This window comes from Orbicella faveolata, unplaced genomic scaffold, assembly GCF_042242905.1.
Source record: "Orbicella faveolata isolate gen_17 unplaced genomic scaffold, um_ofav_v1 contig_47, whole genome shotgun sequence".
Taxonomy (NCBI): Eukaryota; Metazoa; Cnidaria; class Anthozoa; order Scleractinia; family Merulinidae; genus Orbicella; species Orbicella faveolata.
The window spans coordinates 14,839,216-14,852,500 of record NW_028301577.1 but is presented as its reverse complement, the minus strand read 5'-3'; the positions used below and the strand labels follow the sequence as shown (position 1 = coordinate 14,852,500).

At 42.0% G+C, this 13,285-nt stretch overlaps 1 protein-coding gene across 1 annotated transcript in view; it reads left to right on the top strand.

Annotated features, from left to right (window-relative positions):
* The window catches only part of LOC110065443 (uncharacterized), a 425,702-nt gene that overhangs the window by 374,424 nt on the left and 37,993 nt on the right, over positions 1 to 13,285 (top strand). The window lies entirely within an intron of this gene.

Here is a 13,285-nt window from a genome sequence, read left to right as displayed (position 1 = left end):
TTGTTTTTGTTTGACATAGCTTAAAATAAACAAGATTTTGCCAATAATCCATGTCTCACTGAAGTGAATTGGGCAAAATACTCTTGGCAGTCGTGGCATTTTCAAGTTGATTTTCTAAAATAAATGTCAAAATCATGTATTATAATTTTTCATAATTGTTATACAGTTGTTTCTTAATGTTAACTGAACAAGGACCATGACCAATTCACCTTGACCCAGAATGCACTGCCAACCTACTAATATTATACATAAATTATATTATAACCGACACCAGTGACTACAACCTTGGTCACAAGGGTTGGAAAAAAATCATGCTATACACATTTTGCCCCTCCCCACCCCTGTGCAATGTTGACAAAACACTTTCATCTGACACAAGTTTGCATTTTACCATTTTCCAACATTGGAAGGGGGAATGGGGGTGTTGACATTTATTCTGTAGGCATTACAATTATGATTTCATGTTTTTGGCATTTTCCAACACAATTTGTCCATGATTGTAGGTGTCAATTTTGTACTGACTGATGAATATGGTGAACTCTCATTTAATAATTTCATTTTGAAACAGACTGTTGTTATTCTTTGACACTACATTATGTACAAGTTAATATAATAACAATGTTCCAGTTCCAATCAAAATTAATTATTATCCATTTTAAAATTTGTAAGCAGTCTGTGTAAACAACTTGTTATTTGATTTTTGTATTTCTTTTCTATTTCGAGCAGTATGGGTTAGAGCCCTGGCTGGGAACATTGTATTGCATTCTTGGGCAATACACTTAAGTCTCACAGTACCTCTTTCCGCTGAGGTGTATAAATAGGCCCTGGAAAATTTAATGTTGGGTGGTAACCCTACGATGGACTAGCATCCCATCCAGGGGGTAGTGGAAATACTCCTAGTCCCTTCATGCTACTAAAACTGGGTTAAGCACCAGCCTGATGGGCCACCTGGCTCACATGCAGACTTTACTCCACTTCTGAGTTGCCGTTTGCCTCTTTTTCAGAACGATCAGTGCTCATGCAAAATGTTTCACATGAAAATGATTTTCATGGGAATGAATGTTTAGGTGACGTACATTTTCATACAAATAGTTTCGCACAAAGACTCGTTCTGCAACAGAGGCAAGAGTCAACTTGGAATTGGCCCATTCATCGATGAGCTGGCTCAGGGAGCTTTTGATTACTTGACTTCTCTGTGATTAATTTGTATTAAAATGCGCAGTGTATGAATAGAAATACAGTTAACACTGGGAGTCTTTTTTTACTTATTTCTGGTCATTTGTTATCAACTCCCTCTAAAGCATGGTTAAATTCCACTTGTTACCATACCCCCAGGAATTTGACAAGTTTTCTTATTCATCAGCCTAGCTATTCCCAGTCCCCAGGACTCCTATCTACCTCAATGATGTCTATATGTGTACAAAACGGGGTGGCACTAATGGTTGCTGTACAATGGTAAAAAGAGATGTTTAGCCAAGAATGCAATGCTTTTCTAGAGTTTATTGAATGAAGGAAAAAAGAAGTGATCTATATTCCATACAACACTAATGATCCAAAAAGATAAAGGGAAAACTGAATTATAGTACACTTGACAAAACTGTTTTGGGTGGATTGATGTCTTACAACAAAAAATTAAAGCAAGCAAAGTGACAGAAATTATTTTGTGACTTTCTTAAACTTCGTCAAATTCCATTCATGGAAAGGTATTTTCATATAGGTGACACAAGGTACACTTGCATTACAGCGCATCCAAATTTGGTAAATGAATCTCAAATGTAAGGAAAATCCTATGATTTCTGAGAAAAAGGAGTCACATTTGAAGTGTTCTGCAAAGAGTATTATTATGTTCTGTGGATTTTTTTGTCAAGAATGTGATAGGAAAGCATGAGCAAGACTTTAAAACTTCTTTGGCTACTGAATTGAGATACTCAGGGTTGCCACAGTCAGGGAAAATTAGATTTTATTCAAGGTCAGGGAAAAGTCAGGGAGTTTTGTATCAGGTCAGGGATTTTCTAAATCCTTGTTCAAAGTCAGTGAAAAGTCAGGGAATTTTATTTTCACATTCAGTGAAAAGTCAGCGAACAATCTTGGATTTTTTTGTTTCAGTGGGTGGCAACCCTGATACTGTCCTCAGACATTCATCTTCTTTAAAGGAGTGGGTTACTCCAAAAAACATATTTCTTTTCAATGCTTATAAAAACCTTGCACTAAATTCAGCTACTCACCAAAGCTTCAGCCTCTGAAGTGCAGGTTTTCCTTATGAAATTCATCTCCAAAGAACCCCAAAATTTAACATTGTTGCCACCATTTTGAACAGTTTTCAGCAGCCAAGCCACATTTTCGTGGCATCATTCCGTTCAAGAGATTTTGTCAAAATGGCTCCCAACAAGCCTTTTAACTACCATCCTGGGTTATGGCTGCTCTTGAGCCATATTATTTTGACCCAAACATGCTCCAAACTCTGAAAATGATAGCAGTGAAGATAGTGAGGTGGATAATCGCTTGAAAAAAATACATTTTACTGACCTACAATCATGGACAAAAGTGTTGACACAATTGAGCAAAACAAACGCTTTCTATCGGCGTCCTTCTGTAATTTTAAAAAACATCTTTTTTGTTTATAGCCAAATCCCCTCTCCCCCTTTTCAATTTTGAGATACGCTCCGTGGACACTGTCATGTGTTTGCAACATTGAAAAGGGGAGAAGGGGTTGAAATGTGAAAATTGGAGATTGAAAAACTCTCGCATTCAACAAAACAGGCCTTTTTCAGGGAGTGTCTCAACTGCTTTTGTCCATGATTGTCTGAATTATATTTTACACATTGTGAAGCTTTGCCAGAATCATCACTGTTCCATCTACTCAGTAGTAATTAGCATCATTGTTTAGCAAACTATAAATCCTGTCATGCACTAGTAGAGTGCAATTATTACATCACATAGGTTAGTTATTGGCAAGAATTATTTCACGAAATGGTTTTCAAGGAGCCATTGATGCAGAAAGGTGAAAATGTTTTTTACATAAATTCTGTTTTTTACGGTTCACATGAGCAAGACATGAGATTTCACAGGGCTCAAAATTGCAACCAATACAGTCAAATTTGTGACTTAACTTTACTTATTTGCGACTAGAAAAATGAGAGTAGTTGCAAATTTGCGACTAGGTTTTGCCCTGACTGACACAAATTAAAAGGGCTACCGCTAGCAGTAATCTCAAAGGAAAACGAACATTGCTTGTGGATAAAAGACACAATTTATTCGAATAGGTATTGTCAAAAGAGCGAGTTGAAAGAGCTGCTAGCCCGTGAGCGATTCCAAAGTTCAGAGTCTTAAGATTCTAATGAGCATGCATGTCACGCATCACGCATAACATCCTAACGTGACATCTCCTGTAAGACAGCTTAGGGAAATAAACAAGGTTCCAACAAGCAAACAAGGTTCATTAACGATCCATAAGGTTTTGGGTGTGTACAACTACTAAATCACCCAAAGGTTCTTTTAGTTCAAACTTATAGTAGCTTGACAGTATCCTGTATACTTTCAATAAGACACTGTGGTGGTCTTCGAATCCATAGACTTCTTCTGGCAGGTTGTTCTTCCTGCGGAATATTGGTGTGTGATTCCATTTCTGGCGTTTTGATACCAGCATTAATGTTTGGTTGCATACAAGGATTTGACTCGTCACTGACTACTGCTTCCCCTGCCGGACATGGGACTGGAGATGCCTCCTCCTTGGTCAGCTGAAGATGGAAACGATTTTGACGCATCTGTGTTCCATCGGGGGTCGCCACAATGTACAAACAAGGGGCCTGGTGTTGTTTGACGACCACCCCAGGTGTCCATTTCCATCCCCGCTTCATTCACACAGGTTCACCTTCATGTAGTTTGGAAAGTGGTTGAGTGCCACGATCATAGAGCACTTTCTGACATTGTTGACGTGTCAGCAGATTGTGATGAATCTGAGAAGTAGACCTAGGCTGCGGTTGTAGGAGGCTCTTGGAAGTTGGCAGTCTTTTTCTAAGCTTTCTACTCATAGGTAGTTCTGCTGGAGATTCATCCATTCCACTGATAGGGGAATTACGGAATTCTAATAAAGTGAAGAATGCATCCTGTTTGGACTCATAAGCTTTCCTTAGTAACTGCTTAACTGTCTGTATGTTTCTTTCCACAAGACCATTAGACTTCGGGTGGTGTGGACTAGAGGTTACCACTTCAAACTCCCACTTACTGGCAAAGTCCTTAAATTTCAGACCGTTGAAAGGCATGTTGTCTGCAATAAGCCTCTCTGGGATTCCATGACATGCAAACATATCTTTCATTGCCATGATAACTGCTTCACTATTCTTACTAGAGAGGCAAGCTTCTTCAGGATACTTTGAAAAACAGTCCACTGCGACTGTCATCCAGGGCCTCTCAAGGACCTCTTGAGGAATCAAAGACTCTCTCTGGTTGCTTTGCTGGTGTTGCTGATGGGTACTGCACTTGGATACCAACTCGTCAATTGCACTATTGATACCTGGCCAAAACACTGCACTCCTGGCAAGTGCTCTGCACTTCTCAATCCCAAGGTGTGCAGCGTGTATGCATTCTAAGATTTCGGGTCGCAGGCTGTGGGGAACAATTATGCGATCACCCTTGAATATCAACCCTCATAGCAGCTTATTTCATCTCGGTAGTTCCAGTAAGGTGTTGTCTTAACTGGTGTCTTTACTTTGGTCTGCAGCCATCCACTCATGACAACTTTCTGCAACTGTTGAAGTTCAGGAGCGACTGGGGGGTCATTCTGCAGAAGAACTGCACCAACACCTTTTGAGTTTGCATCAACAGACAGGGTCACTGGTTCTTTAGGGTCAAAGAACTTGAGGACTGGAGCTGAGGAGATTGAAGCTTTCAGGCATGTAAATGTGTCATCTTCTACTTGTACCCAGGACCATTCAATATCTTTCTGGAGTAGCTGGCAGAGTGGGGCACTCTTCTGAGACATGTTTGGGATAAACTTAGACAAATAGGTCACCACACCCAAGAATCTCTGTTTAACACCATCTGCACTCAACACGTGGCCCACATAATGAACTTCAGATATCGAAAAAGGGCATTTCTCTCTGTCAAGCTTAAGGTTGCGCTCACAACAGCGGTCCAATACCTGTCTAAGCCTCACATCATGCTGCTCCGTATCTTCCCTCCACACAACAAGATCATCCACAATTACCTCAACACCTTCAATGTCCCAAAACAAATGGAACATAACATTCTGGAAGACTTCTGGGGCTGATGCTATCCCGAATGGCAAACGTGTGTAACTATACCGGCCAAATGGGGTGTTAAAGGTAGCTAGCTTGCTACTGTCCTTGGCTAGTTTAACCTGCCAAAAGCCATGGTTAGCGTCAAGGATACTGAACACTTTTGCATTGTGTATTCTGCTAATACCATCTTCCATGGTCTGCATGGGAAAATGTTTGCGCATGACAGCACGATTGAGGTCGCTAGGAGTTAGGCATGCTCTAAGCTTGTTATTCTTCTTCTTGGCAACCACATGACTGTGCACCCAAGCAGTGGACTCTGTACTTTTCTTAATGACTCCCAGCTTCTCCATTCTCTGAAGCTTGTCCTTAAGAGGCTTGCGAAGGGCCACAGGAACCATACGGGGAGGGTGCATAACAGGTGAGGCATCGGGATCACTGAATTTTCTGCTGGATGCCTTTAATCTCACCCAGGCCCTTAAACAATTCTGCATACTCAGATTCCAGGTTCTCTTCTTGAAGTTGGTAAATTCTCTTTATCAGGCCTAAATCAAGACAGGACTTCAATCCAATAATGGATGGTAAATCTTGCTCAATGAGTATGTTGTCTACCACGATGAATTTCCCTTTTGTGGTGTTTGCGGAACAGAGACTGGATTTGACAACACAACGTTTTAATCCGCCATTTTAGATGGTCTCTTCCATTCAAGCACATGGTCACTTCCAAATAAGGAAATACCATATATGGACATACACTACATCCCTCCCTAACTTAATAAAGAGCTCCACAAAGTCTAATAAAAAAAACATATGAACTAATCTTGGCTCTTTCAGTTCAATGTCTCAAAACAAATGAATAAAATGTCGACAATTGATACACGATAAACAGTCTTTAGAGTTCAGTCACTTTTGGCAAATAAAGTCCTTCATCCACTTAGGGCTCTCTCTTTTTCTGACTGGACGACTATCTGGCTTTTCTGGAACTGCAGAAGGTACAGTTTGTCTTTGGGAATCCGGCTGAATTCCATCCATTGAATCTCGCTCGAAACTAGCTCCTTCTTTGGGTGTGTCAGTTGTTTTTGACGGAGCCGGGGGCTCAGTTCCTGAAGCACCTGGGTCTACAAACTTCTTCATGTGACCAGTATTCCTCATTTTACTTTGGCCAGAAGAATTCTCAATGATAACTGCATTTCCATTCTTCTCTACTACTCGATACGGCTCGAGCTCAAACGTTGGTGACAACTTGTTCTCGCGGTTCTGACGTAGCAGGATCATGTCGCCCTCTGCAATGTCACTTGTTGTGGCATGTCTCTTTGAGTCAGCATACTCTTTCTCTCTTAGCTTCCCGCGAGCATACCTTTCTCTGAGAAGAATTTGCCACTCTGCCTCAGTAGCCTGATCACGAGAAGGTTTAACCTGTGGCAACTTATCTCTTAACTTTCTGCCCATAAGGAGCTCAGCTGGAGATAGTGAAGTGACTGTATGGGGAGTGCTGCGATACTGGAAAAGAAAGTCTTGTACTTCTCTCTTCCAATCTTTGCCTTGTAGTTGTGCTATTCGGATTGCCTTCAGGAGGGTTTTGTTGAGCCTCTCTACTTCGCCATCACTTTGAGGCCAATACGGGATGCCCTTCTTGTGATCAATCGATAAGTACTCGAGGAATCCTTCAAATTCTCGTGAAGCAAACGGTGGACCATTATCACTTCTGAGGGTTTCAGGCAAACCATGAGTGCGAAACATGCTCTCCATGCATTTGATCACATTTCCTGCATCTGTCTTGGTCAGAAAAGCTATTTCTGGCCACTTAGAATAATAGTCAACTACAACGAGCAAGTGTCCCTTCTTTGGAATCTCTAGTAAGTCCACAGCAATTTCACTCCATGGGCCTTGAGGCAGTGGTGTTGACCTTATTGGTTCTGGCTTTGGGCTGGGTCCAACCAGCTGGCATGGGTAGCAGGCTCAGATTAACTTTTCAACTTGTTTGTCAAGGTCTGGCCACCATACTTTCTCTCTTAATCGAGATTTCGTTCGCACCATCCCTTGGTGACCCTCATTAGCCAGTTGAATGGTCTGGTTCCACAACTTTTCTGGAATGACAACTTTGTTTCCTCTCATAACTAGCTGTCCCATTATCCAGAGTTCATTTCTAACAGCTTTGTAGGTTGTTCCTTGGAGTTTCGACCAATCACCAGAAGTTATGGCATGGCGAACCAGTTGCAGGGTAGGGTCTCGCTCTGATTCTCTCTCAACTTGGTGGGGTGCTAATGCTGCAGGTATGGCATCAGCAACTATGCTGCGTGCATGTTCTTCTGTCTGCTTGATGGCTGCATCAGGAGTACTATCTACTGGCACTCTGCTCAATGCGTCAGCGGCGTTTTCTCTGCCAGGGATGTGTCTGATGCTAAACTTGAACTGCTGCATGTATAACAACCATCTTTCAATTCTGGCTGAAGGTGGTTTTGAATGTGGACCAAACAAAGTGACCAGCAGCTTATGGTCAGTGCAAATTTCGAACTCATTTCCATGGATGTACAGGAAGAACTTCTCACAGCCCCACTTCACCGCCAGTGCCTCCCTCTCAAACTGAGAATATCTGCTCTCGGGTGGAGTTAGTTTTCGGCTAGCATAGTGTACAGGTCTGTACAGGCCATCAGCTTGCTTTTGTTCCAAGACAGCTCCGATACCTACTGGTGAGGCGTCTGTGGTGACACGGGTCTCCGCTCCTTGTTTGAAGAATGCCATGACTGGTGCCTGCGTCAGCTGCATTTTGACTGCTTGGAAAGCCTTCTCTTCAGCAGTGCCCCATTTCCATTTGGCATGTGATTTGGTTAGATCCCACAGTGGGCTGGCAATGATCGCGAAGCTTGGAATGAACCTTGAACAATATTGTGCCAAACCAAGGAAGCTTCGCAGCTCTGACTGGTCCTTTGGTCTTGGTGCCTGCACAATGGCTTCAACTTTGTCACCAGATACTTGTAATCCCTCGTCAGTTAACACGTTACCAAGGTACTCCATGCTATTCACGCCGATCTGGCACTTTTCATAATTCAGTGTTAAGCCACTCTCTTCTAATTTCTTCATGACTTGATTCAACCTTTCGTCATGTTCTTCTTCAGAAGCGCCAACTACACGGATATCATCATGAATATTGTGAGCGCCAGGGCAATCTTTGCGTATCTGCCAGATGATGTGTTGGAACTTCTCAGTGGCCATATTGACACCAAATATCAGACATTTGTAGCGGTAAAGACCATTAGGTCCTGCAAAAGTGGTAATGTCTCTTGACTCTGGAGCAAGTTCTACTTGGTGAAATGCCATGTTCAAATCTAACTTGGAGAACACTTTTGCCCCTGAAATTTCTTGCAGTGTCTCTTCAATGGTAGGCACAGGGTGTTTTTCTCTTAATATCGCTCGATTGGCTTGTCTCATATCTAAACATATGCGAACATCACCATTTGGCTTTTCGACACTAACAAGGGGGTTAATCCAACTTGTTGGACCGTTCACTTTCTCTATCACATCAAGCTTCTCAAGTTCCTCTAGTTTGTCAACAACCTTTTGTTTCCTGCTGAACGGAATTCTTCGCATAGCTTGAGCAACTGGGGTGACACTTTCATCTACATGCAGTTTTAATTGGAAATTTCTCAATTTTCCAAGACCAGTAAACACTTGAGGGTACTTTGCCTTAAGGGCAGCCTTCTTATCAGTAACATCTTTGAGTTGACAAGCGTTCACAGAAACACCCACTTTCAAGACACCTAATTCTTCAGAAGAGCTCCTGCCCAGCAATGTGCCTGCGGAGCCTGGCATTACGAAGAACTCAGCTTTCAACGACATTTGTGTATTAGGTACACTAATGTTCAACATGCATTTTCCTCTAAGCTTTAACGGCTGCTGAGATGCATAAGCATAAACTTTCCTGTCGGTCTCTAACAACTCTAGCTTTCCATTGGACACTTTATCAAACACTTGCTCAGACATTAAGTTGCAGGTAGCACCTGAGTCTATGATGACATTGACAGGTTCACTTTCAATCATAAGAGGTAAAGTGTTTGACTCACCATCTGAGGTGCTAAAGACATAGAATCCATCATCTTTACTGACTTCGCTTCCTTCCACGTCATCTTGGTCAGGCTGGTCGCCTATGGTTCGTACGCCTTCTCGTTTTCTTCCAGATTTGCCTCTTCCTTTGCCATGTTTATCCTGTTTCGTGTGACAACAGACCTCCATGTGCCCACGTTTTCCACATTTGCTGCAAGTATGGTTACGAGAAACTTTACAATCTTTCGCCATGTGACCTGTCTTATCGCATCTCCAACATTTGCCTTGCCATGGCTGCTTGCTCTTCGCTCCTTTATCGCCCTTACTTCGGTCTTCCCAGGTACGATTCACAGTTTCTTCGCTTACGAGAACCAAGGCATCCTTATGGTGATAGGTGCTCACGATTTCCAGAAGTCTGGTCAGACTAAGGTTTTCTTCGCGGTAGAATTTGCCCTTCAGTTCCTTATTCGTGATATGCGAAATCACAATATCTCTCACCTGGTTATCTTCTTCTTCACCACAGTCACAGTGTTCCGCTAAACGTTTCAAACATGTAACGAAGTTGTTGATCTTTTCGCCCGGATTCGGCTGGCTGGCAAGCAGTTTTTGTCTCGCTAGAGGTACGTTCTTCTTCACTTTGAAATGGTCCGAGAGACACTTCATCGCTTTATCGAACTCTTTGTTGTCTCCTCGCACTTCAGCTGAATACATTTTGAAAATTTCACGGACTCCAGGTCCTGCGAGATGTAGAAGTAGAGCTCGCTTTTGCACTTTGTCTTCAACCCCCGAAGCTGCCACAAATAGTTCGAACTCAGCTTTCCACTTGTCCCAGCGTTGAGCCAGTGTGGCTGGTTCCCCAATGCAGTCGAAGGGAGATATGCACGGTAATCCACTTAATGTGACCGCCATCCTCGTCGCCAAAATGTGGTGTTTGCAGAACAAACAGAGACTGGATTTGACAACACAACGTTTTAATCCGCCATTTTAGATGGTCTCTTCCATTCAAGCACATGGTCACTTCCAAATAAGGAAATACCATATATGGACATACACTACACCTTTGTACTCACAAGTTAGGCTGATCTTGCCACTGGGTGTGCTTCGACATCCGTCATACACTTTCAGCTTGGCTTTGCACTGGCAGGTCTGTTTGGGACCAACTGGAAGTTGAGCCAACAACGACTTGGAAATGACATCACAATCAACACCCAAATCTAATTTAAAATTCACACTTGTATCAGCAATCTTGAGCGAGATGTGCCAATTATCTTGAGAAGGGCATTCATCACTGGAATCCACTGAAAAGGTCAGAAGATCGGCTTCATTGTCACTGCCCTCTGATTCAGCAACTGCGTATACCATTTTCCCGCCAAAATCCCGCAGTCTTTTTCATCAAACCTTCACAAAGTGATCTCGCTTCTGGCAGTATTCACACGTTTTGCCCAAAGCAGGGCAAGATCCCCATGAGTGAGAAGAACCACAAAACGTGCACTTTCCTGTTTGTGAGCCCGAACCTGGTCTCGGTTGACGTGAAGGATTTTTTTCTGTCTGCCGCTGCCAGCTCGAATTTCATTCACGATCGGATTTTCAATGTTTTGCTCCTTTGGGCCCATCGCTTTAATCTGTTCTTTTGAAGCCCCGGACGCTCTTACCATAGAAATCGCTTTTTCCAGTGTAAGCTTCTCCTCCCTCAGTAATCGTTCCTTCACTTGTAGATCTTGTATACTAAACACGATGATCGCCAACTGGATCGCCATGTTTGATTATTCTAAGGCACACTAAAGTAAACGACTCTTTGTCGAAAACTTCAAAATGGCTACCCCTGTTCGAAATCGCCCTATAATGCATTGCAAACCCTTGAGCATTGAGAACGTCTTCCAGTCTATGGATTGTGTCTCTTATATTTGATTTTTTGACTAAAAATTTACATTTAGCGACCACTTAGTTGCCAAATGGCAACTTAAGGATTTTGTTAATTTCAAACCCTGTTTCAGTGGTTCACAACGGTTCACATCCCCTATTAAAGAACATTTGTTTGTGTTACGTGAACCATTGTGAACCGTTGTGAATCGTTGCAAAGCCACCTCGGGGCCTGTATTCTGCTAACAACATCAAGGACAGAAGCAGAAAATCTGGTTTTTATGAGTGGCAACTGTTCCCAAGAACTGTTGCATTGTCAGCGATAGCTTGTGTCATGCCAGACTTCTGCTGCTGAGTTCAATCACTGGGTTTGTTATCAGCGAAATCACTCAGACAAATTTCGCGAGTCAAAATCTACATGGACATAAATTTGGGTATTTTCTTTGCCATATTATCTTACAAACAAGTTTGTTGTTTTCTACCATGTGGACTCATTTTGTGCTGAACAAGACCACTAAATATTGCAGCGCACTAAAGGGGCCACTAATGCGCGGAGACTGGAAACGAGTCTGGAAAACTATTCTTCACTGGTCTTAAAGGAGCTCAGTCACGGTGTTTTGTGTTTTTTGGCCACGTACAAAATCTCCATTAAATGGAAGGAAACCAGAAAATAATAGTTTACTAAGACAGACAAACATCATAGAGATAATAAGAAACCATAAAGGAACAAGGATGGTCAGGGATGGCAAAGATTGACGCAGATTGCAAACAACGAATTTGAAAAATTTAGGTTAAACTTTTCAAAATGTGCAAACCGTGACTGAGCTCCTTTAAGCCTCCAAATCCTGACCTAAACTACAACTAGACAGTTTCTATTGCAATGTTTATGGTATATCAGTATTTTCAACACATGTATGTGGTACAATTTCTATTTACTTTCGCTGAAAGGCAATTTCAGACAATCATGGACAAAAGTGTTGACAAAACAAACGCTTTCTATTGGCATTGAAAATTGGAGATTGAAAAACTTGCATTCAACAAAACAGGTATTTTTCGGGAAGTGTCTGCACTGCTTTTGTCCATGATTGTAGTGAAGGATGCAAAGTCAGTTGCAGGTTTTTCTCCTTCCCACCAATTTCAAGTCGTACAGAATGACATCACATAAACACAGCCTGGCTGCCAAGTATTGTTTCAAATTAGCGGCCTTCGTAGTAGAATTTTGGGCTTCTTTCGAGACAAACTTCCTCCAGGATAGCAGGTGCTTCAGAGGCTGAAACTTCAGTGAGTGAAAAAGCTGAATGTCTACTTGCTATAGGGGAAGACAACAAAAGTAAGCTTTTTGGAATGACCTCCTTTAAACTGTTCTAGCCACGAGATTGGTCATCCACCTGTTCTTAAAATGGCAGCCTGTACATGTAGCTTGTGCTTTGAACAAGCCACAAAAAAACTACAAACTGTGTTTAATACCAGCAAAATTTGCAATTGTCTGGATCTGTTCTGTACATCAATGGCTCTGAAAATGTGCTCAGGTGAAATATGCAACAACAGCGTTCAATTTCAAATAGAAATACGAAAAATTAGCCATCACTGTTCCTCATACTATGCAGAACTTGGTCATTTCACATTGTTTTGCAGAGGACAGCAAAGAACTGTACAAAGTCTTATCGCATGCAAAGCCATCATTCTGCTCATTAAACTTTTTGTTTTGTGACATTCTCATTGCCGTCAATGTCGTGGTTTGCTTAAGCCCCCTATTATTCAAGTTGGTGTATCCCCCTCCCCCCAAAGCAATGTTTGAATAGTGGGTCTACCTTGGATGAATCAACATCAACATTGTGTTCGGGTTGGGCAGGGGCAGGTGGACAGAAAGACCGTATTTGGGCAAAAGTGTCCCAAGACTTTTTACCAGGATTGTAGTTTGTGCATGGCTTGATAAGAAAAAAAGTGGCTACTTTGAATTTTCATGCAGACCATACATTTAAGTCCCAGATGTGATGTAGCATTCTGGTTGATGGGTTTCCTCTTGTCTATCCCATAGCAGGAAGAGAAGGGAATGTCTCTCTCGTGCAGGGTATAGGTATTACATAATCATATATGGACAATTTTAGTTGAGGAATTGTCTCTGTTAAAATACCTTTTCTTTGATT